The 20,252-nt window shown below is 42.9% G+C and overlaps 2 non-coding genes across 2 annotated transcripts; one reads left to right on the top strand and one right to left on the bottom strand.

Moving 5' to 3' along the window:
- Positions 1 to 8,119: 8,119 nt before the first annotated feature.
- Positions 8,120 to 8,191, bottom strand: trnap-ugg (transfer RNA proline (anticodon UGG)). Its single transcript has one exon. It is a non-coding gene; the product is annotated as a tRNA-Pro (tRNA).
- Positions 8,192 to 16,288: 8,097 nt separating this feature from the next.
- Positions 16,289 to 16,360, top strand: trnap-cgg (transfer RNA proline (anticodon CGG)). Its single transcript has one exon. It is a non-coding gene; the product is annotated as a tRNA-Pro (tRNA).
- Positions 16,361 to 20,252: the final 3,892 nt, after the last annotated feature.

Raw genomic sequence — 20,252 nt, 5'->3', positions numbered from 1 at the left:
TCTCTCTCTCTCTCTCTCTCTCTCTCTCCCTCTCTCTCTCCCTCCCTCTCCAGCCTCATCTCCTCCGTTATCAATTGTCAGGTTTCTTCTGTTTCTCTCTGCTCCTCCTACAACAAAATGAAAACAGGCAGAATGACCGTTTGATATAATAACGATAATATAGCTCCTCACGTGAACTATACTTTATACTATACTACAGTAAACAACAAAAAACAACATTCAATCAAAACGTTTAGTTTACAGCGCCTCGTATCAACAGGACGTCATGTTTGTAAATATAAAACTCATTTTTTTAATGCCGCTGTCACTACTAGCATTTTAAAACTCTGGAACTACTGCTCTTTACTTACATTTAAATGTGAATTCGGCACTCCTGCCGCTGCCGCTCGCTTGGTCCGTCATTGTACTATTGGACAAAAAGTAGGCCCGCAAAGCATTGTGGGATATTTAAGGCCACGAAGGATGGTAGCGATGCATCCTCCAAATTCAGGCAAAAGGAGGACGCATTTGGAGGACGCATTTGGAGGACGCATTTGGAGGACCCTTTGACTTTTGGCGAATTGGGACAGCCTTCGCGCAGCTTTGTGACGTAAGCGGCCTTAAAATGCGCACTCTGAAGGATGCAGACCCTGAAATGAGACACAGCTTATATGTGGAGGAGGGATTGATTTTGGAATGAGGAGGCTGCAACCTGCGATGGCACCACTAGATGTCAGCTTTTCACAGCATTGGTGGTTCAGTGGTGGAATTCTCGCCTGCCACGCGGGAGGCCTGGGTTACTGTTGACAAGTAAAAATGTGATTTAGTCAGTGGCGTAGGAAGCATTAAAAATGTGGGGGGGACACCTTCTGTGGGTTGGTGGTGAAAAAAAGTACATCAGTATATTATGAAATATAATAATATGAAGTAGTTGCGATTTCCTGCGGATTTTAACAGGTTGTTAAACTATTTTACCTACAGAAGTAAACACTTAATGACTATTTCAGAGACAGATTCAACAAAAACTCGGTGACAAAGTAATTCCAAGTGAAACAACAGTTTTGTCAAACATACTGGTGCTGCTACACTAACAGCCTCCATATCTGAGGCCTTCTCTCATTTACAGAGACAAAAAACTGGCAAATCCCATAGAAAAATGAACCAAACTGCTTAATGCAGATAATACTGAAACACTAAAAATACTAACTTACAAAAAGATGCATGTCTTTATTTTTATTTGCTTATAAAACTGCTGAATTCACAACAAACCTTGTGGATGTGTTTATAATGATGCCCTGCCTCATCTGCTACATCAGTGTTTCCTGTTCATATAATGCTCCACTGTGTCCTGACGGTCCATCACATGTGTTTTATTCTTGCTGATAAGAATAGGAGCAGGTGGCTATGTGCACTGGCTAGGCGAGGCTTAAGCTAGCAGGGTAACAGGAGCTAACCTGGCCTTATTACAATATGGGTTAATGCTGAAAACAACTCTAACTCTCCGTGTCTTTGTTAGAATCTCCTCATGTCCATTGTGTGTGGGGAGGGAGCAGAAAAGGCAACAACATGTCATCAGACAAATAAAACCGTCTACTGTAACTGAAGTAAACAGCAGCTTCCTCCCAACTTTTCTAAGTTTCTTTAACATCAACCTAACGTCACCTGGGGCCATGTGACAAACAGTCAGGCTTCAGCATGAGCTGGACTTTGTGGGATGACACTGACGTTACCTCCTCCAGCTTCGAGCAGCACTGACGGTTCTCTTCACTGTGTTTTACGCTCGCCCGAAGAAACCACTGGCTTTGTTAGGTCTGTTACTATAGTAACGGTATTGCATAGGGGTGGGCGATACTGAAGATTTCAGTATCGATCCGATACCAAGTAAATACAGGGCCAGTATCACCGATACCGATACTTTTACATTGAAATTTCATGATCATAAATAATTTTTTTTGCCTTCTTTTTTGCCCTTAAATAGATTATCGTGATTGGCAGAATAATAATACACAAGAAACATTTGTTAATAAATCAAGCTGCAAACAAAAGTGCAGAACTGTATAAGTTTGAAATTTTAACTTCACAATCATGTCAGCAATGCTCCTTGTGATAACGATCCATGTCTTATCACAGCACTCAGAAAGACAGCATTAATTCATGCTGCAGATTACTCAATTACTCAACCTTCACTTTTTTAAATCATCTACCTGTGTTTTGCAGTAAAGCCTTTGTCAGTGACCACTGTCTCTGGTTCATGTTTGGGGATCTGCCTCTTCCTCCTCCCTCTGTTTACTCTGCAGCTCCGCTTTGGGCTCTGCTGCTTTATGTTTGTGTAAATTAGTTGTGTTTCCACAGTGGCAGGTCACTTTTCTGCACACCTCACAAGTAGCAGTTTGTTCTTCTCGTCTGTCGCTGTGAAATAACTCCAAACAGCGCTCCTCTTCCTCTCTGCTGTCTCCATGATACTAGCCGTACTTTACAGCCAATCAGGAGCTCCGTCTGCTCCGGCAGAGTGGAGAAGGAGGGGGAGGGGCGGAGTGTGCCTGCGCACTGAGAGTGAGAGAGGAGCGCTGTCTGCACCGCGAGTAAATACGAGTAAAGTTGCTGAAGGTATAGAAGAGAAACTTCCACAGAAATATCGATCTCACCACGCTAGTATCGAGTAATTACTGATCCTAACTTTGGTATCGATACTATCGATATTTAGATCGATTCGCCCACCCCTAGTATTGCAGCGCTGTGGCAACCAGGAAAACATGGAGGATGGATTTCAGCGGTGAGGTTATTCTCTTACGAACTTAGTGGAACGGAGTTTTTCACGAGCAATCGAGACAGCATTAGGTGGAGTTTCCTACTCACTAAATGGGGGGGGGGGGGGCTGTACCCCTGCATACAAGTGCTGCTTAGGCTAACACAGAGCGTTAGCTCTGGGCTAACGTTAGCCTGTCAGCTACACTACAAAAGTAAAGCAAAGCACTTTTGGATTGCGTTAGCTGGCGGCGAGCTGCGCTCTCAGTGTATTAAGGATGAATTCAACGTGCCTGTGTAGAAAACTCCAAGTACTAACCGTGTTCACCACTTACCTCTGACAGCTATATGACGCGACCATAGACGTTAGCTACAACGAATGCTAACTAATCTTAGCTGCTTGTAGCCTGTCTACCCCAATGTGAACAATGACAGACATTTCTTCTTAAGCTCAATGTCCATTTATCTTAAGGCATGCACATTGTTTCACATAAAGATAATAAACTTATTGAATAGAAGACAGAAAACTTACCAACAGTAGTTTCAAGCAGAGGCAGATGGCGGGTAGGACAGAGGCTGATCTCCTGCGCATGCTCTTGCTCTGCTAGTTGAACTCATTCGGTTTGAGAGGGCCACGGGAGTCAAAGCAAATATATATTTATGTTACATCTGCTAAACATATTTGGGTATTGTTGGAATTAATAACATTTTCATAAGACAAACAAAATAATAATGTTTCACCTCTAAGAGGGGCTTGAATCAGTTTTTTGAGTGCAGTGAGTCTGCTCCCCTATGTCCTCAACATGTGTTTTTAGCATTACATCCCAGTCAGTGGTGTCAAAGCAGTCCCTCAGACCATCCTCTGCCTCAGGTGACCACTTCCTGATTGAACGTGTGGTTTTAGACATCCTTTTGAACAGGGGGGTGTACTGTGGCTGCAGGTGAACCAGGACCATAAACGCCTCGGGGTGCTTTGTCTGCAGTCTTGCTGTTACTGTGTGTATCTTCTCATAGGCAGCTGATGCGTCCGCGCTCGGTGGGGCGTAAACACAGAGCACGATCACGTGACTTAGCTCCCTCAGCAAGTAATATGGCCGCAGGCTAACAGTTCCAAGTCCTGACAACACAGTACCTTTTTCACTGAGACATGTCCTGGGCGTTCATTCACATATATGATGAACCTCTGCTCTTCCCACAAGCGTTCGTGTCTCTGTCGGCTCTCACAGCAGTAAAGCCTGGTAGATCCACGTTAGCATCCAGTCTCATATCAGTGAGCCACGTCTCTGTGAAGATGTATAAGCTGCACTCACGGTAACTCTGTTGATTGTTCAGCGCAAACAGCTCATCCATCTTATTCAGTAGTGAGTTGACATTCCTTATTATTGCCGAGGGGATCATTGGCTTAAAATGTCTACGTGCAGCCTTTACTTCCGACGTTAGTCCTCAGTGCAAAGACTTCTTCTCTTGAAGAAACAATATTAGTTCTAGAATGATTGCTTCTAGGAGTTTGAGCAGACTGCTGTTTACAGGGTCTAAATTGGAATATGAACCTATTTGGGTTGATGTAAATGTAAACATGAGACAGACTATCTAATCTACTGAATTTCAAAGATAAGGGCTCGTCCGGGATTTGCACGCACCCAAAGCGAGAATCATACCCCTAGACCAACGAGCCACATGTGACTTCTTGCTTTTCATGTTTCAGTTGGTGGAAGAACAACACAAAGCACATGTTTTTCTTAGTTTGACATTGGTAAAGATATGTACAAAGATTTCTGGTTAGGGATATATAGTGTTGCTCCTGAAGAGGGACTTGAACCCTGGGCCCTCAGATTAAAAGTCTGATTTCCTGCAAGATCCACCCACAGAGATCCTGAACACATAAAACTCAGATTCCCAACCAGAATAGTAGCAGAACTGAAGACACCACTTGGAGGAGTGTCTTCAAAAACCAATCCTTGAGTCCAATGTACCAACCAGCACACAGTAAGTGAAACAGGCATGTCCACGCTTCAACAATGAAAACACAGATTGGCCGTATGGGGATCGAGCTAATCGGTCGAGCCCTATTGATTAAATGATGTTATGATGTTATTCGGGAATTCTGCCTATCATTCCGGAATACTGATGTCTATACTGGAATGCTACTGTTTATTCTGGACTTCTGCATTTCATTCCAAAATTGTGACTTTCATTATGGACTGCTTTTCATTCTGGAATGGTGTCTTTCATTCCGCAAATCTGCTTTTCATTCTGTTATGCTGACTTTTGTCCTGGAATGTTGCCTTCCATTTTGGAACGCACGCTTCCATGACATCACAGGCCGCTGTTGGGTTAGGGGTTTAATCCCAGAATTTTGTCTACCATTCCAGAATCCTGCCTATCATTCTGGAGTGGGTGGATGGATGTCTATTCCAGGATGCTCTCATTCTAGATTTCTGCCTTTCATTTGGGAATGCTTTCTTCCATTCTGGGATGCTTTTCATTCCAGAATGATGTCTTGCTGACTTCTGTTCCACTATACAGAGTGTTATTCGGGAATTCTGCCTATCATTCCGGAATACTGATGTCTATTCTGGAATGCTGCCACTTATTCTGGATTACTGCCTTTCATTCCGGAAATTTGAATTTCATTCTGGAATGCTTTTCATTCTGGAATGCTGCCTTTCATTCTGCAAGTCTGCTTTTCGTCCAAGGCGCTGTGTTAAAGTTGCAGTCTCCACTGGAGGACAATCCTGAGACAGAAACTGGTACACCCAAAGGATAAAACTCCCAGGGAGAAACACAGCAATATCATATATGCAGTCCAGTGCAGTGAGGAATGCTCTGATCTGTACATTGGAACAACCACTCCACAGGAGAATGGCTCAGCACAGGAGAGCCACCTCCTCAGGACAAGACTCAGCTGTTCACCTCCACCTCAAAGACAAAGGACACTCCTTTGAGGACAACAATGTTCACATTTTAGACAGAGAGGAAGTCAAGGAAGCCATCTATGTTAAGCTGGTAAAACCTTCTCGAGGTGGTGGCCTCATCTTTTTACCACATACAAAGCAGTTATTTCATCCATTCCCAGGAAGTTTCACTCCAAGTCACATGCTAACAGCAAGAACAATGGGCTGTCTACCAGCAGTCTCATAGTCGTTAGCCAGTCGTTAGACACACCTGGCACAGGCAGCCAGATCATCACAGGTAGTTATGGAAACATTTAGTGCTATTGTTTGTGAGTTTTATCCAGACCACCCACTGAGGTCTGCAACCACATATAAACCATGTTTCCCCACCAACAGATCAACAACTGATGAAGCTGCTTGGATGAGCAGTGAAATGTCTTCAGGAAAACTCTACAAGTCCAGACACCTTGCTTCAATCTTCTCTACAAACATGCCAAAGCAAACAGTTTTTACCAACAATGTTACACACTGAGTTTTGAAGGTCTTAACCACTAGTCTTAAGTTGGAATGTTTACGACATGTGTGAAAAATTGTAATTCACGCGTGTTATTACCCATAGACTCCCATGTTAAAATGAAAGCAGAAATGAACATGTTTACAGCCTGGTACAAAAAACATTCTGGTCTCAGATGATAGGTTCTCTTCTAGTGTCAATTGTATGGGAGGTGATTTTTTTTACAACTCACTCGTTTTAATTCAAAGTCAGCTTTATTGTCAAATCTGCTATATGTGCTGGACATACAGAGAATCGAAATTGCGTTACTCTTCACTCCATATATAACATATAACTAAAAACTTGTGTAAGTGTAAAAAAATGTACCTACAATGAGGCACACACAAAATACAAGGCACAAAAATGAAGGCACAATGCAGTAAGAGTGCAGAAGATGTATAGTGCAAGACAGTGCAGTTGGCATAATGTAAACAGTCCAGGAATGGTTTAAGCAGCTTATATGAGACTGGATGACATGACTAGGGTGCAAGAGAATGCACAGAGCGTTAGCTCTGGGCTAACGTTAGCCTGTCAGCTACACTACAAAAGTAAAGCAAAGCACCTTTGGATTGCGTTAGCTGGCGGCGAGCTGCGCTCTCAGTGTGTTAAGGATGAATTCAACGTGCCTGTGTAGAAAACTCCAAGTACTAACCGTGTTCACCACTTACCTCTGACAGCTATATGACGCGACCATAGACATTAGCTACAACGAATGCTAACTAATCTTAGCTGCTTGTAGCCTGTCTACCCCAATGTGAACAATGACAGACATTTCTTCTTAAGCTCAATGTCCATTTATCTTAAGGCATGCACATTGTTTCACATAAAGATAATAAACTTATTGAATAGAAGACAGAAAACTTACCAACAGTAGTTTCAAGCAGAGGCAGATGGCGGGTAGGACAGAGGCTGATCTCCTGCGCATGCTCTTGCTCTGCTAGTTGAACTCATTCGGTTTGAGAGGGCCACGGGAGTCAAAGCAAATATATATTTATGTTACATCTGCTAAACATATTTGGGTATTGTTGGAATTAATAACATTTTCATAAGACAAACAAAATAATAATGTTTCACCTCTAAGAGGGGCTTGAATCAGTTTTTTGAGTGCAGTGAGTCTGCTCCCCTATGTCCTCAACATGTGTTTTTAGCATTACATCCCAGTCAGTGGTGTCAAAGCAGTCCCTCAGACCATCCTCTGCCTCAGGTGACCACTTCCTGATTGAACGTGTGGTTTTAGACATCCTTTTGAACAGGGGGGTGTACTGTGGCTGCAGGTGAACCAGGACCATAAACGCCTCGGGGTGCTTTGTCTGCAGTCTTGCTGTTACTGTGTGTATCTTCTCATAGGCAGCTGATGCGTCCGCGCTCGGTGGGGCGTAAACACAGAGCACGATCACGTGACTTAGCTCCCTCAGCAAGTAATATGGCCGCAGGCTAACAGTTCCAAGTCCTGACAACACAGTACCTTTTTCACTGAGACATGTCCTGGGCGTTCATTCACATATATGATGAACCTCTGCTCTTCCCACAAGCGTTCGTGTCTCTGTCGGCTCTCACAGCAGTAAAGCCTGGTAGATCCACGTTAGCATCCAGTCTCATATCAGTGAGCCACGTCTCTGTGAAGATGTATAAGCTGCACTCACGGTAACTCTGTTGATTGTTCAGCGCAAACAGCTCATCCATCTTATTCAGTAGTGAGTTGACATTCCTTATTATTGCCGAGGGGATCATTGGCTTAAAATGTCTACGTGCAGCCTTTACTTCCGACGTTAGTCCTCAGTGCAAAGACTTCTTCTCTTGAAGAAACAATATTAGTTCTAGAATGATTGCTTCTAGGAGTTTGAGCAGACTGCTGTTTACAGGGTCTAAATTGGAATATGAACCTATTTGGGTTGATGTAAATGTAAACATGAGACAGACTATCTAATCTACTGAATTTCAAAGATAAGGGCTCGTCCGGGATTTGAACCCGGGACCTCTCGCACCCAAAGCGAGAATCATACCCCTAGACCAACGAGCCACATGTGACTTCTTGCTTTTCATGTTTCAGTTGGTGGAAGAACAACACAAAGCACATGTTTTTCTTAGTTTGACATTGGTAAAGATATGTACAAAGATTTCTGGTTAGGGATATATAGTGTTGCTCCTGAAGAGGGACTTGAACCCTGGGCCCTCAGATTAAAAGTCTGATTTCCTGCAAGATCCACCCACAGAGATCCTGAACACATAAAACTCAGATTCCCAACCAGAATAGTAGCAGAACTGAAGACACCACTTGGAGGAGTGTCTTCAAAAACCAATCCTTGAGTCCAATGTACCAACCAGCACACAGTAAGTGAAACAGGCATGTCCACGCTTCAACAATGAAAACACAGATTGGCTGTATGGGGATCGAGCTAATCGGTCGAGCCCTATTGATTAAATGATGTTATGATGTTATTCGGGAATTCTGCCTATCATTCCGGAATACTGATGTCTATACTGGAATGCTACTGTTTATTCTGGACTTCTGCATTTCATTCCAAAATTGTGACTTTCATTATGGACTGCTTTTCATTCTGGAATGGTGTCTTTCATTCCGCAAATCTGCTTTTCATTCTGTTATGCTGACTTTTGTCCTGGAATGTTGCCTTCCATTTTGGAACGCACGCTTCCATGACATCACAGGCCGCTGTTGGGTTAGGGGTTTAATCCCAGAATTTTGTCTACCATTCCAGAATCCTGCCTATCATTCTGGAGTGGGTGGATGGATGTCTATTCCAGGATGCTCTCATTCTAGATTTCTGCCTTTCATTTGGGAATGCTTTCTTCCATTCTGGGATGCTTTTCATTCCAGAATGATGTCTTGCTGACTTCTGTTCCACTATACAGAGTGTTATTCGGGAATTCTGCCTATCATTCCGGAATACTGATGTCTATTCTGGAATGCTGCCACTTATTCTGGATTACTGCCTTTCATTCCGGAAATTTGAATTTCATTCTGGAATGCTTTTCATTCTGGAATGCTGCCTTTCATTCTGCAAGTCTGCTTTTCGTCCAAGGCGCTGTGTTAAAGTTGCAGTCTCCACTGGAGGACAATCCTGAGACAGAAACTGGTACACCCAAAGGATAAAACTCCCAGGGAGAAACACAGCAATATCATATATGCAGTCCAGTGCAGTGAGGAATGCTCTGATCTGTACATTGGAACAACCACTCCACAGGAGAATGGCTCAGCACAGGAGAGCCACCTCCTCAGGACAAGACTCAGCTGTTCACCTCCACCTCAAAGACAAAGGACACTCCTTTGAGGACAACAATGTTCACATTTTAGACAGAGAGGAAGTCAAGGAAGCCATCTATGTTAAGCTGGTAAAACCTTCTCGAGGTGGTGGCCTCATCTTTTTACCACATACAAAGCAGTTATTTCATCCATTCCCAGGAAGTTTCACTCCAAGTCACATGCTAACAGCAAGAACAATGGGCTGTCTACCAGCAGTCTCATAGTCGTTAGCCAGTCGTTAGACACACCTGGCACAGGCAGCCAGATCATCACAGGTAGTTATGGAAACATTTAGTGCTATTGTTTGTGAGTTTTATCCAGACCACCCACTGAGGTCTGCAACCACATATAAACCATGTTTCCCCACCAACAGATCAACAACTGATGAAGCTGCTTGGATGAGCAGTGAAATGTCTTCAGGAAAACTCTACAAGTCCAGACACCTTGCTTCAATCTTCTCTACAAACATGCCAAAGCAAACAGTTTTTACCAACAATGTTACACACTGAGTTTTGAAGGTCTTAACCACTAGTCTTAAGTTGGAATGTTTACGACATGTGTGAAAAATTGTAATTCACGCGTGTTATTACCCATAGACTCCCATGTTAAAATGAAAGCAGAAATGAACATGTTTACAGCCTGGTACAAAAAACATTCTGGTCTCAGATGATAGGTTCTCTTCTAGTGTCAATTGTATGGGAGGTGATTTTTTTTACAACTCACTCGTTTTAATTCAAAGTCAGCTTTATTGTCAAATCTGCTATATGTGCTGGACATACAGAGAATCGAAATTGCGTTACTCTTCACTCCATATATAACATATAACTAAAAACTTGTGTAAGTGTAAAAAAATGTACCTACAATGAGGCACACACAAAATACAAGGCACAAAAATGAAGGCACAATGCAGTAAGAGTGCAGAAGATGTATAGTGCAAGACAGTGCAGTTGGCATAATGTAAACAGTCCAGGAATGGTTTAAGCAGCTTATATGAGACTGGATGACATGACTAGGGTGCAAGAGAATGCACAGGGTAAAGTGGCTGGTGCACAGAGTTCCTAACTTGGGGGGGGGGGGGGGGGGGGGGTTCTTTTGTAGAGGGAAGGGGGAGAAAGTGGGGCACAGCAGGGAGAGAGTTCAGCTTCCTGACAGCCTGGTGGATGAAGCTGTCCCTCAGTCTGCTGGTCCTGGCCCGGAGGCTGCGCAGTCTCTTTCCTGATGGCAGCAGACGTATCGTATCGTATATCGTATAATTCCGGAATTCTGTTGACTATCCTGGAATGCTGCTGCTTATTCCGGATTTCTGCCTTTCATTCTAGGACAAACAAACAGACTGCTTTGTGGCTCTGTGGCCGCCCGTGTGTCGAGCAAGCCGCCTCCTCCTACAGCCAATCGCGAGGCCGAGTGCTACCACGAATCTACCACGAATTGACCAATGACGGAGCCGCCCTCTACCACGATTCGCCAGCTCCCGCCTACCTCCGCCGACGGCCAACCACGAGGCCGAGTGCTACCACGAATTGACCACGAATTGACCAATGACAGAGCTGCCCTCTACCACGATTCGCCAGCCCCCGCCCCTGGCAACGAGCCGGCCAATCACAGCTCGGACCACTGCTTGAGGCGGATGTGGCCCGGTCACGACGCTGTTGCTATGGCTTCGTCATTGCCTTTTACCGAGCTACGTCGCCGTGGACGGCTATCAGGATAATTTACCCCAGTAACCGTCTGCAAGATTAATTTCTACCGGAGATTCCGACGTGTCGCGGAGATTCCGACGTGTCGGTGAGTGAGTGTCGTTGTGTACATGCTGGTATGTGATTGTAAAGCGCTACGTTTGTGTAGCAATGTATGTATGAACGTACCTAGCCGGTGCTCTACTGGCTAGGATAAATTCATAGTTACCGACGGCTCAGATGGAATAATTGATCATAGACTGGCCTCTGTGTTGTTTACACCTATAAAGCATTTGACTGGGAGAACGCTACATTTAGTGTGTTTTAGCAAACATTTCCATTTACAGCGTTAGCTTCGGCTAATCAGCTACAGACAAGCCTCTTGTTATTGTTAGCTTTAGTTAGCTCTCTCTTTGTCTTCAGTTAGCGTAACTTTCAATGGACTTTTATTACTGCAGTGTAGTGTAGTATTACTGTGTCATAGCATCACTGTATTGGTTTTCAATATCCTATGATCATGTAGTTGTTATAATTAAATTATTGTTTTGTGTTAAAGTGAGGAACTCTCTCTTAGTGTTCTGATAAACATTATGCTTCTCCTCCTTGTTCTTCTATTGTTGTTCTTTTAGGACTAGTTACTGACAGACATGGATCCTGAAGCTGGTGGACTACACACCACCAAGGAAATACACTGGTACAGTTTCCTAATGTCTGGAAAAACTTATTTGTATTTAGGTTTAGTGCATATATTAGTACATGACATATGATTTGATGTGTTTGTGTGTATGATTTTCAGGAGAGCTTATGGGGTGGAGTATCTATATGACCAGACAGGCTACGCTTTGCTGGAGCCAGAGGAGTTTGAGGACGGCACTGTCCCCTTGCTGGATGCTCCTCCACTCACTGGTACATCTGCCACAGCACCTCCACTCACTGCAGGCTTTATAATTGTGAATTATAAGACAGCTACTGTAATATCTGGTCATTATTTTTCAAACTAGCATGTACACTTATCTTTTACTGCTATATTTCACACTGCCTTAATTTTCCAGGTGTTTCATCGGGTCCCAAGGGCAGCCAGACCTGTTCGACTCCATTCAAGAAAACTCTACAAGTCCTTGCCTTGCTTCAATCATCTCTATGATTATGACCTGGATGACTGAGACTCTTCATCAGCATACACCAGTGTGTTGTCAACAAAGCCTGTGTGATGGCTGAGACCACCATCCAGCTGCCTGAGGTGAACACAGCAATGCTGGCATGACGGTGAGTAAATCATGAAGTATGTGAACCATGTCAGCTGTATTTGTGAAATATATTGCTTCTGTAAAACTACTGTTTTGTTGTTGTGGTTTTTTTCAGGTACAACAAGCAGAGTCGGGCTCGGGAGACCGAGGTGCTTCAGCAAGCCATTGAGTCTCCAAAGCCATCCACACCTCAGAGAGAAGCTCTCTTGACCATGGCTGCAGGGGACAACCTGCACAGCTTTACCGTGCCAGCCAATACAGCAGAATGGCCAGGTTTAAAAGGCAGCTGGTGTTTGGGGGAGACAGACCCCCATCTCTTCTCTGAATCTTGAGGCCAGCCCGGCATCTGCTTCACTGCAGCATCCTGCCACCAGCGCAGCATCTTTGCTGCAGTGTATATCAGTGTGTATATAGTGTAAACAAACACATTCTTTTGGTATCAGTTTCCCCCTCTGTGTAATTCAGTTAATGATAATGTTCAGGTAGTTGGGCATGTACAGCTTCATAGAATGATAGTAGATTGAACAACAGGTCTGCCAGACAGTATTGTTTGACCTCTGGAATGTGTGGATTCTTAAAACTGTGAATCTGCCTTTATCACAATTAAATGAGGCTATAAACATTACAAAAGCTTTTGTTCGGTTTTTACAGGATTTGTAAATACAGTCTGATTTCAGTGTTTGTAAATACCATTTAATTTCACAAAATACTTTGATAAAAAATGATGTTTATCCAAATATGAATTTAGACTAATATTAAGAGGCTTTATGAGCAGTAAAGACTGCAAATAAACTCCTACTGGTCCTTTACATGTGCTCAATGTGAGCAATATTCCCCCCAAAAAGTTACTGAAATGGTAATAACACCTAAAAGGTTTTTTCCATTGTTCTTATATATTTGGGTTTGTGGGGGTTAATCAAGAGTCTGGAGCCATTGATGAGCCTTATATTGCAGACAAGGTCGGTATACAAAAAAGGATGTTAAGAAAAATGCAGATTAACACATTACAGCTTGTTACTAAGGATACAATTATTGTATGCAATCCTGTTCCTCTCAAGCTCTTTCCATATTAGCTAAACAGTGAGCAGATTGCATTTATCCCATTCAATGCATGCATGTGCAATTGGACTATTACAGCAAATGACACGTGAAATTTGTCACATACAAACGGTGTGCATCACTCTCCTTTCGCTTTGTTTTTAATTATAACGTCACCTCGGTAAAATGTCATACAACGACCGATATGTTTCGCGTAATTTCAGTGCAAAATATTAACGCACCTAGCGGGATTCGAACCGGCGCTCTCGGCGCGATTTGTGGCATCAACGTCGACACATGGGCGCTAGCCTTAGCTCAGTCGGTAGAGCATCAGACTTTTAATCTGAGGGTCCAGGGTTCAAGTCCCTGTTCGGGCGGAAAGCTTGGTGTGTAGCAGCAAGTAGGAGGCTTGAGAAGGAGGTGGAAGTGCACACATTCATTCCAAATGGCTACCTTACATAGCTGCTGCCTCTCCATTTTACACTTACCCCACCATACACCTCACACCAAATGCAATACATATGTACATGGAATTCCTTCTTATTAAAAGCTAAAAGCTGGTTTAAAACTCATAACTATAATTGTCCTTCAATCAAACGATACCCTCCCCCCCTGCACCTATTTCCTGACTGGACTGGTCCGGAACTATAAATGCCTGCTTGTTACAAGAGGGACTCTTTTGACTGTCACCCCTGGCCACAACAAAAGGTAAGAGCTCACACACACATTAGCCCTTAAACATTCAAGTCACATTAACCAACCCACAATCCGATCATTGTATAGTTAATTCAGCATCTGTTTCTTGTGTCCTACAGATAATACCTACAGCTAGTGATGGGTTTTCAAGGCTTTGTTGAAGCTTCGGCACCTGATTCAAGAAAAAGGTTCATTACTCGAGGCTTCATTGACACAGTGCTGGAGTCGGACATCTAGTGGTGAATAAAATGAATTGCGGTGTGTGTTATTGGTTCATGGATTGTTTGGGATTTGGATCTCCATGCACATGCACACTAGTGTAGTCTCGTTCGACCACACTACATGGTTGAATGGTTTCAGGCTGACACAATAAAATACATTTCACACTTTCAGTTTCACTGCACGAAGTTGTTATACAAAGTGACATTTGAAGTCAGGGTGTCCGCTGGGTCTTAAAAAGTATTAAAAGTTGATAAATCAACTGTGGGAAAATGAAGGCCCTTAAAAAGTATTGAAAAGTTTTAATCCCCATTTCATGAGGTATTCAATTTTATTGTGATTCAAGCTTTGACTCCAGAAAGTTCCATGAATATTTATTTTCCTCTTTGCAATGTCACCCGATGGGGAAAAAATATCTGAGTTCGTGCCGGTGCGACCAGCTGTTAGAGGGAAATACATTCTCTGTGACTCTCCCTGTGTCCAACAACAGACACACGTCAGGCTCATATCATGGTCTGAACCAATCAGAGACGGTGAAGGGCTGTTGACCTGTTGTTTCTGTTGACAGCATGACAATGATGCTGAGGCAGAGCGCGCTCTGGGCTGAGGCCTTAGCTCGGCCATGGTGCCTTCAGGGAACATCGGACGTGCGGTCAGTTAAACTCAACATGCGCTATCTATCGTATTGACGTGACTGGCTGCAAAACACTGACACCAGGCAAAGTTGTAGACAGTTACGCATCAAAAGGGAGAATATTAATAATTTGTGGAAGCAATAAGACACTAAACACATCATGCAGGCCTCCTGGCGGACCCTGTAAGGAACTATCGGCTGGCTGTCACTCTCTTCCTGCTCTGTGCGCCAGAGAAGTAATAAGCGTCAGTGCTGAGTTACAGCAAGAATAAATACATAACATCATCAAACATGGCAATTACTGCAGGTTAGATTTGCTAAAACCAACAAGGGCAGCGATGCTTGGTTGACAGCCCTTTGTTCTTACTGTGAGTATGTGCAAACTTCCTGGGAATGGATGGAATCACTGCATTGTGTGGTAGAAAGATGATGTCTGAGGCCACCACCTCTGTTAAGGGAAGGTTTTTCCAGCTTAACATAGATGCTTCCTTGACTCCTCTTTCACACCACCTTTCCTCTCTGTCTAAAATGTGAACATTGTTGTCCTCAAAGGAGTGTCCTTTCTCTTTGAGGTGGAGGTGAACAGCTGAGTCTTGTCCTGAGGAGGTGGCTCTCCTGTGCTGAGCCATTCTTCTGTGGAGTGGTTGTTTAGTTTCTCCAATGTACAGATCAGAGCATTTCTCACTGCATTGGACTGCATATATCACATCGCTGTGTTTCTCCCTGGGAGTTTCATCCTTTGGCTGTACCAGTTTCTGTCTCAGGGTTGTCCTCCAGTGGAGACCGCAACCTTAACACAGCGCCTTGGACGAAAAGCAGACTTGCAGAATGAAAGGCAGCATTTCAGAATGAAAAGCAATCCAGAATGAAAGGCAGTAATCCAGAATAAGTGGCAGCATTCCAGAATAGACATCAGTATTCCGGAATGATAGGCAGAATTCCAGAATAACAGTCAAGTTAGTCAATAGGGCCGGTTAGCTCAATCCCCATACGGCCAATCTGTGTTTTCATTGAAGCGTGGACATGCCTGTTTCACTTACTGTGTGCTGGTTGGTACATTGGACTCAAGGATTGGTTTTTGAAGACACTCCTCCAAGTGGTGTCTTCAGTTCTGCTACTATTCTGGTTGGGAATCTGAGTTTTATGTGTTCAGGATCTCTGTGGGTGGATCTTGAAGGAACTCAGACTTTTAATCTGAGGGCCCAGGGTTCAAGTCCCTGTTCAACACTATATATTCCTAACCAGAAATCTTTGTACATATCTTTACCAATGTCAAACTAAGAAGAACATGTGCTTTGTGTTGTTCTTGCACTGACTGAAACATGAAAAAAAAGAGGTCACATGTGGCTTGTTGGTCTAGGGGTATGATTCTCGCTTCGGGTGCGAGAGGTCCCGGGTTCAATTCCTGGACGAGCCCTCTTCTTTCAGCTTCAGTAGATTGAAGGTCTGTCTTATGTTTACATGTATAGCAATTGTCTTTAACCCAAACAAGTTCATATTCCAACTAAGACCCTGTAAACAGCACTCTGCTCAAACTCCTAGAAGTAATCTACAAATGATATTGTTTATTCAAGAGAAGAAGTCTTTGCACTGAGGACTAACGTCAGAATGCAGCACAAGGTCCAGGGAGAGCTGAGGAAGAAGTACAGGGGCTGTAAGGCAGGAGTGAAAGTAGAGGCTGCACGTAGACATTTTAAGCCAGCGATCCCCTCGGCAATAATAAGGAATGTCAACTCACTACCGAATAAGATGGATGAGCTGTTTGCGCTGAACAATCAACAGAGTTACTGTGAGTGCAGCTTATACATCTTCACAGAGACGTGGCTCACTGATATGAGACCGGATGCTAACATGGATCTACCAGGCTTTACTGCTGTGAGAGCCGACAGAGACACGAACGCTTGTGGGAAGAGCAGAGGTGGGGGGCTCATCACTTACGTGAATGAAGGTTGGTGTTGCCCAGGACATGTCTCAGTGAAAAAGGTACTGTGTTGTCAGGACTTGGAACTGTTAGCCTGCGGCCATATTACTTGCCGAGGGAACTAAGTCATGTGATCGTGCTCTGTGTTTACGCCCCACCGAGCGCGGACGCATCAGCTGCCTGTGAGAAGATACACACAGTAACAGCAAGACTGCAGACAAAGCACCCCGTTTATGGTTCTGGTTCACCTGCAGCCACAGTACACCCCCTGGTCAAAAGGATGTCTAAAACCACACGTTCAATCAGGAAGTGGTCAGCTGAGGCAGAGGATGGTCTGAGGGACTGCTTTGACACCACTGACTGGGATGTAATGCTAAAAACACATGTTGAGGACATAGGGGAGCAGACTCACTGCACTCAAAAAACTGATTCAAGCCCCTCTTAGAGGTGAAACATTATTTTGTTTGTCTTATGAAAATGTTATTAATTCCAACAATACCCAAATATGTTTAGCAGATGTAACATAAATATATATTTGCTTTGACTCCCGTGGCCCTCTCAAACCGAATGAGTTTAACTAGCAGAACAAGAGCATGCGCACGAGATCAGCCTCTGTCCTACCCGCCATCTGCCTCTGCTTGAAACTACTGTTGGTAAGTTTTCTGTCTTCTATTCAATAAGTTTATTATCTTTATGTGAAACAATGTGCATGCCTTAAGATAAATGGACATTGAGCTTAAGAAGAAGTGTCAGTCATTGTTCACATGGGGGTAGACAGGCTACAAGCAGCTAAGATTAGTTAGCATTTGTTGTAGCTAATGTCTATGGTCGCGTCATATAGCTGTCAGAGGTAAGTGGTAAACACGGTTAGTACTTGGAGTTTTCTACACAGGCACGTTGAATTCATCCTTAATACACTGAGAGCGCAGCTCGCCGCCAGCTAACGCAATCCAAAGGTGCTTGGCTTTACTTTTGTAGTGTAGCTGACAGGCTAACGTTAGCCCAGAGCTAACGCTCTGTGTTAGCCTAAGCAGCACTTGTATGCAGGGGTACAGCCAGTGCTTAAGTGTAGTTAATGTGAAACAATACAGTCGTGATTTATTGAAGTGAAGCAGTCGGCATATTTTCGCGATATATTTTATTTTTATATATTTTTTGTCTGCTGGTGGGTGCCTGCTCCCCTGTGCATCAGGCTGGAACTGCGCCGTACGACACAGAGCAGGGGAGACCTGTAAACGTGCTGAAATGACTTTGTTTAGTAAAAGGAAAAGGTATAAATGTGTTCTATAGTAAGGGACCATTAAATGACTTCTGTTGTGATCTGGCGCTATAGATAAAAATAAAATAAAAAAGAACTCATTGGATGAACTCAGTTAAATTGTGGGAGACTTTTCCATCCAATAAATATGGGTAGCCCCAACTCAATGTGATGTATTTGAGTTGGACCAACATGATTTTTTCCATGTTGGTCCAACTCAACCTAAAAAATACCTATTAAATAATATTTGATTAAAATGGGTTGAGATTCCAGATTAAAGTTTTGGGTGGACCTCAGAGGATTTTTACATTTGAAATTTCATTGTGAAATTTGGGAGTGGCTGCTGCAGCATAACATCTTTAACATATTTATTACATGCATACCTCTAATATATAATCTCATCTTATGCTCTTAATGACTGTAGCTAATTATATACTTGGTAATCAATTACAGCATCTTGTTATTTGGTCAATGAGATCTGACTCTTTTCTGACTCTTTTATTTTACAGGATGCTGTATGTGGATGTGTGCAGAGTGCAGTTTGGAACCAGGTACTTTTATGCATCTGCAGCTTATCATACACATACACCGCCTACATGCAGATGTACTTTAATACATGGATTATGCTACTACTAAATCACATTTTTACTTGTCCATGGTAATTAATGAATGTAAAATGAAAACTCACATTTCTTTATAGCTATTCAAGTCTGTGTGAGAGTAACTACAACTAACAATACTGTTTGTACTACTACTGTTTTCAAGGTGAATGATGACTTGCAGATCACCAGAAAGCCGCTGCATTGAAGTTCATGGCCCAGCTGAACCACTTCTCAAAGAAGCTTCTGTAAGTTTCCCAGAACAAAGGAGGAACTTCAATATTAATGAAAGATTCACATGTTTATGTGATGCTCAGGATCAACATGAGTGTTATGTGTGTTTGTGTTTTTCAACCCTATGGGAGGGCAGCTTACACGTTCTGAAGACAGGAGCCCAGCGATGTGGGGGTTTCATCCAACTTAATTTGGTATATTGAAATGCAAAGGTTTATGTTCTTAAGGGGTGGTAGGTTAATATAAAGGTAATTTTATAATAATAATTTTATTATATCTTTAGGTTGGACAAACACAAATAACTTTAATTACTAATAAACTAATGTACTTTATTTTAGCTCTATTTGACACAAATAATTTAATTGATATGTTTAGGTTGAATTGGACCAACATGAAAAAAATCATGTTGGTCCAATTCAAATACATTATATTGCATTAACTTACTTGTTTTGAGTTGGAGCTACCAGTATTTATTGGATGGAAAAACTCAATTTAATTGAGTTCATCCAATGAGTATAGGTTAAACAAATGAGTGATATTTAATCACAATAAATATACAGCAACGCAGTGATTAATGTGATTAAATTTGTAATCATGTGACGGCACTAGTTCAAACGTTTGAGTTCAAAGAACAGATGACCTACCAGTGGATGTCATGGTCATGGTTTTCTGCAGAAAGTCTCGTTCGTTTTCTAACATGGCAACCTTCTCCTTTAGAGTTTTGATTTCTGTCAACAGGCTCTTGTTCTGACTTTTGCAACCCTCACCTCTCATTAAAGCTGGTTTCCAATGATGTGTGTCTGGGTGCGTACACACTGCCCATAGTTACTGACGGAGCCACTGCGTCACACCCCAGCTGATACATGACCGCACCAGGACTGCTGCTATGACCTATGTTGGTTGTCAGCATTCCTTCCATTCCATTACAGCAGCATGAAAACAAGGTCCTGAGCAGCATAACAATAGATAAAGTAGAAATAAAGACTATGTACAGAGCAACCATAAGATATGCAGATATACAGATGAGAAATGTACAGAGATGTATTATGTCCTGTTATGATATCATGAAAATCTCTGAGTATTACACTGTAGGTGAGGATGTTATTGCACTAAGAGAAAAAACACTACTGTTTCACCATCAGTGTCACTGGGTGTAAACATGGTGATAAAGTACAGAGGTTAGAGTACAGATGGACTGATGTTATACAGTCTGACCCCTGTCTGGACAAAAGTCTGTGGCTGAAGGAGACACCCAAGGTCCCCACTTTTATTATTAACAGAAACTATATACAAATTA

This window comes from Parambassis ranga, unplaced genomic scaffold, assembly GCF_900634625.1.
Source record: "Parambassis ranga unplaced genomic scaffold, fParRan2.1 scaffold_22_arrow_ctg1, whole genome shotgun sequence".
In the NCBI taxonomy this organism is placed as follows: Eukaryota; Metazoa; Chordata; class Actinopteri; family Ambassidae; genus Parambassis; species Parambassis ranga.
This window is presented reverse-complemented; position numbering and strand designations above follow the sequence as displayed.